Source organism: Salvelinus sp. IW2-2015, unplaced genomic scaffold, assembly GCF_002910315.2.
Source record: "Salvelinus sp. IW2-2015 unplaced genomic scaffold, ASM291031v2 Un_scaffold3178, whole genome shotgun sequence".
NCBI classification, from domain to species: domain Eukaryota; kingdom Metazoa; phylum Chordata; class Actinopteri; order Salmoniformes; family Salmonidae; genus Salvelinus; species Salvelinus sp. IW2-2015.
This window is the reverse complement of record NW_019944465.1, coordinates 52397-57879: the sequence shown is the minus strand read 5'-3', so window position 1 is coordinate 57879 and position 5483 is coordinate 52397. Positions and strand designations below refer to the sequence as shown.

At 39.7% G+C, this 5483-nt stretch overlaps 1 protein-coding gene and 1 pseudogene across 1 annotated transcript in view; one reads left to right on the top strand and one right to left on the bottom strand.

Moving 5' to 3' along the window:
* Window positions 1–3463, bottom strand: part of LOC112075461 (up-regulator of cell proliferation-like) — an 11942-nt pseudogene extending 8479 nt beyond the window's left edge.
* A 629-nt stretch (window positions 3464–4092) lies between these two features.
* LOC112075460 (up-regulator of cell proliferation-like) overlaps window positions 4093–5483 on the top strand; it is a 29611-nt gene continuing 28220 nt past the window's right edge. The window contains exon 1 of the mRNA XM_024142460.1: window positions 4093–4209. The gene's annotated coding sequence lies outside the window, so the exon portion shown is untranslated. The remainder of the gene's footprint in view (window positions 4210–5483) is intronic.

Sequence of the window (5483 nt, the reverse complement as noted above, 5' to 3'; positions counted from 1 at the left end):
AGAAATCAATAACCTTGTCAGTTCAATTATACAGTACCAGTCAAAAAGTTTGGACACACCTCCTCCTTTCCGGGGTTTTTCTTTCTTTTTACTATTTCTACTACTTGTTTAGAATAATAATAGTGAGACATCAAAACTATGAAATAACACATATGGAATCATGTAGTAACCAAAAAGTGTTAAACAAATCAAAATATACTTTATATAGCCACCCTTTGCCTTGATGACAGCTTTGCACACTCTTGTGGCTGCTTTTCCTTCACTCTGCGGTCCAACTCATCCCAAACCACCTCAATTGGTTTGAGGTCAGGTGATTGTGGAGGCCAGGTCATCTGATGCAGCACTCCATCACTCTCCTTCTTTGGTCAAATAGCCCTTACACAGCCTGGAGGTGTGCTGGATGCATATCTGTATTCCCAGTCATGTGAAATCCATAGATTAGGGCCTCATTTATTTATTTAAATTGACTGATTGTCAAATCTCCCCAAGGAGATGTAGGTGTGGAGTCAGGCGCAGGAAAAACAAGTTCCGAAGGAAAAGGGCGTTTTTATTAAACCAGCTCACAAATAACAGGACCACCCGGTGAAAGAGGAACAGAAAACCCTACCTCTTCATCTGAGGAACTGTCCATTGGCAAGGTGTCTTCAGCCGCCCCACTCCTACCCCGGTCATAGGTCACATCTTTCAGACTGCCTGGCTCTGCAACACGTTTGGGATAATAGATGAGCTCATGTTGCAGCACATCAAAAAGATGGTGAAACATTATCAGATGCTTTATTTTCCATTATAAATTGGGTGGTTTGAGCCCAGAATGGCTGACAGCTGTGATATATCAGACCATATACCACAGGGATGAGAAAACATGTATTGTTACTGCTCTAATTACATTGCTAACCAGTTTATATTAGTAATAAGGCCCCTCTGGGGTTTGTGGTATATTTCCAATATATCACGGCTAAGGTATCCAGGTACTCTGCGTTGCGTTGTGCGTAAGAACAGCCCTTAGCCGTGGTATATTGGCCATATACCACACCCCCTCGGCCCTTATTGCTTAATTATATAACACCAATGAGAAAAAGCTCTAAACTGACAGTCCTCATTCTGACAACTGTTCATGATACAGCCCTCCCACCCCTCATCTTCATGCACACACACACTATAAAATACACACTATACACACACGTACACATGGATTTTGTTTTGCAGATACACTACCGTTCAAAAGTTTGGGGTCACTTAGAAATGTCCTTGTTTTTGAAAGAAAAGCTAATTTTTTGTCCATTAAAATAACATCAAATTGATCAGAAATACAGTGTAGACATTGTTAATGGTGTAAATGACTACTGTAACTGGAAATGGCAGGTTTTTAATGGAATATCAACATAGGCGTACAGAGGCCCATTATTAGCAACCATCACACCTGTGTTCCAATGGCACGTTGTTTTAGCTAATCCAAGTTTATCATTTTAAAAGGCTAATTGATCATTAGAAAACCCTTTTGCAATTATGTTAGCATAGCTGAAAACTGTTCTGATTAAAAAGCAATAAAACTGGCCTTCTTTAGACTAGTTGATTATCTGGAGCATCAGCATTTGTGGGTTCGATTACAGGCTCAAAATGGCCAGAAACAAAGTACTTTCTTCTGAAACTCGTCAGTCTATTGTTCTGAGAAATTAAGGCTATTCCATGCGAGAAATTGCCAAGAAACTGAAGATCCCCAGGAAGAGTAGCTGCTGCCTTGGAAGGAAATAATGGGCATCCATAGTAAATACATACTGTATACAGACAATGGGCCAATAGTTTATCGGAATAGGGTTAAGTGTATATAATATGATAATTATGCCATCTAGCAGACTTTTTTATACAAAGCGACTTAGTTGTGCGGGCATGCACATATGGGTGTTCCCAGGAATTAAACCCACTATCCTATTGCAATCGTCATGCTCTACCAACTGAGCTACAGAGGACCACTATTGACACTGATACAGGGTAAGATAATCCCCCCCACCACACACACAGGGTTGGAATATGTTGATCCTTGATCAAAGACTAAGAACAGGCTCTATCTGGAGCATAGTTTATCAGTTACCTAACATGAAATTCCATGGGCAATAGTTGGCAGGGTCTATACACAAGGCAAATATTTTGGCAATGACTCGTTTCACTAGATCTTACTCCCTTGATTGTTCGTAGTTTGTGGGAATGCAATACAGATTTAATTATGATTAATTTAATAAAAAGGTTATAAGATATATATATATATATATATACAGTCGTGGCCAAACGTTTTGAGAATGACACAAATATTAATTTCCACAGAGTTTGCTGCTTCAGTGTCTTTAGATATTCTTGTCAGATGTTACTATGGAATACTGAAGTATAATTACAAGCATTTCATAAGTGTCAAAGGCTTTTATTGACAATTACATGAAGTTCATGCAAAGAGTCAATATTTGCAGTGTTGACACTTCTTTTTCAAGACCTCTGCAATCCGCCCTGGCATGCTGTCAATTAATTTCTGGGCCACATCCTGACTGATGGCAGCCCATTCTTGCATAATCAATGCTTGGAGTTAGTTAGAATGTGTGGGTTTTAGTTTGTCCACCTGCCTCTTGAGGAATGACCACAAGTTCTCAATGGGATTAAGGTCTGGGGAGTTTCCTGACCATGGACCCAAAATATCAATGTTTTGTTCCCCGAGCCACTAAATTATCACTTTTGCCTTATGCCAAGGTGCTCCATCATGCTGGAAAAGGCATTGTTTGTCACCAAACTGTTCCTGGATGGTTGGGAGAAGTTGCTCTCGGAGGATGTGTTGGTACCATTCTTTATTCATGGCTGTGTTCTTAGGCAAAATTGTGAGTGAGCCCACTCCCTTGGCTGAGAAGCAACCCCATACATGAATGGTCTCAGGATGCTTTACTGTTGGCATGACACAGGACTGATGGTAGCGCTCACCTTGTCTTCTCCGGACAAGCTTTATTCCGGATGCCCCAAACAATCAGAAAGGGGATTCATCAGAGAAAATTACTTTACCCCAGTCCTCAGCAGTCCAATCCCTGTACCTTTTGCAGAATATCAGTCTGTCCCTGATGTTTTTCCTAGAGAGAAGTGGCTTATTTTCTGCCCTTCTTGACACCAGGCCATCCTCCAAAAGTCTTTGCCTCACTGTGCGTGCAGATGCACTCACATCTGCCTGCTGCCATTCCTGAGCAAGYTCTGTACTGGTGGTGCCCCGATCCCGCAGCCGAATCAACTTTAGGAGACAGTCCTGGCGCTTGCTGGACTTTCTTGGGCGCCCTGAAGCCTTCTTCACAACAATTGAACCGCTCTCCTTGAAGTTCTTGAAGATCTGATAAATGGTTGATTTAGGTGCAATCTTACTGGCAGCAATATCCTTGCCTGTGAAGYCCTTTTTGTGCAAAGCAATGATGACGGCACGTGTTTCCTTGCAGGTAACCATGGTTGACAGAGGAAGAACAATGATTCCAAGCACCACCCTCCTTTTGAAGCTTCCAGTCTGTTATTCAAACTCAATCAGCATGACAGAGTGATCTCCAGCCTTGTCCTCGTCAACATTCACACCTGTGTTAACGAGAGAATCACTGACATGATGTCAGCTGGTCCTTTTGTGCTAGGGCTGAAATGCAGTGGAAATGTTTTTGGGGGATTCAGTTCATTTGCATGGCAAAGAGGGACTTTGCAATTCATCTGATCACTCTTCATAACATTCTGGAGTATATGTAAATTGCCATCATACAAACTGAGGCAGCAGACTGTGAAAATTTATATTTGTGTCATTCTCAAAACTTTTGGCCACGACTGTGTATATATATATATATACACACAAGTAAACTATCATATGCATAAAATGCAATGATCAAAGGCCCAATTTTCACGATTTTGTTATATACTAGTTTTAACCAGTGATGTATTTATTTTTTGTAAATGTATTCAAACTACTTGTGAATGTGAAGAGATTGTTGTTTGAATGAATACCGTTTTCTAGTTGGTAGTGTATTTTGTCAATAATTGAAGAAATAGGCCTGCAGCCGACAGGACTCATTATTCGTCTAAAAAAGGACCGACGCTCACCTCTCTCTTCCTCGACGATTGCGTTGCATCTCCATGGTTCATCCTAATGGCATTTAGTACTGTAGCTGGAACATTTGATTATGCATTGTCATTAAGCTGCAGTGTGATATGCAGGTGAGTCGTGTCTCGTGAAATGTTGCTTATCAAACTGTCTAATAGCTTAAATCACAGGGCAACGTGTGTTTTTTTGTAACGAAGTGAAAGTTTATACAACCTGTAAGCCAACGAAATTGTAAATCTAATATCACAGTAGCTGATTATAAACCAAGGTTGCTGTAGGCTAATACTTTTTACGAATGCAAATGTTTGATAGGGTAATATATAATATGTCGTTTTTTTTCAACATTCTCATGATCCGATTATGTGGCATTGATTAAAAAAATTATTCATTCTATGGAGTGTATAAATTAGTACAACATTTCACTTTTCATTTCACTGTGTTTACGCACATATTTTTATTGAATTCCAGTTGTGTTCCAGACACACAGTGTCCTCGATGTAACACGCTTTGTGAGGGACAGCAGTTTTCATTAGAATGTAGTTAACGTAATTTTATTTATTTATAGATATATAGCATCATTTTGTTATAATTTGGGTCAGTCCGTCTATACTTTTATTTCAGTTTCATTTCACTCAAATGGTAAGGGGATAGAATAGACCAGGTTGAGTTTCGTTTTGACAAGGCAGACTGCAGAACGTTTTCAATGGCACGGATGGAAGAATGTTCTTGAACATGAATGAACATTTAGCAGACTAGTTGGTGTACTGGTTAAAATGATTGTGGCTTAAATCCGAGCCATTGAACACTTTCCCTCAAGTCTGCTTGGTCACAAAAAAATGGCAAATGTTCTCTACGTAGCCCAAAACTTTTAAAAATAGGGCTCAAAAGTAGTGCGCTATATAAGAAATAGGGTGTCAGACGCAGCCATGTTTAATTGTATTGTTTTACTGTAAAGTGTAGAATTACCTCCAGGGAGAGAGCAGTGTCCAGCCCGTCGTAGCTGGGTCTCACGACAAGATGTGTCACATGAATCATGGCAGCCCAGACAGGTCTTGTAGACTAATGTAAACGTTTACTATCAAATCAAATACATTTTATTTGTCAGATGCGCTGAATAGAACAGGTAGACCTTACCGTGAAATGCTTACTTACAAGCCGTTAACCAACAATGAGTTCAAGAAATAGAGTTAAGGAAATATTTACCAAATAAACAAAATAAAAAAATGCAATAAAGTAACACAATAAAATTACATAACAATACCGAGGCTATATACAGGGGGTACTGGTACCTAGTACAGGTTAGTCGAGGTAATTTGTACATGTAGGTAGGGGTAAAGTGAGTATGCATAGATATTAAACAGTGAGTAGCAGCAGTGTAAAAACAAAA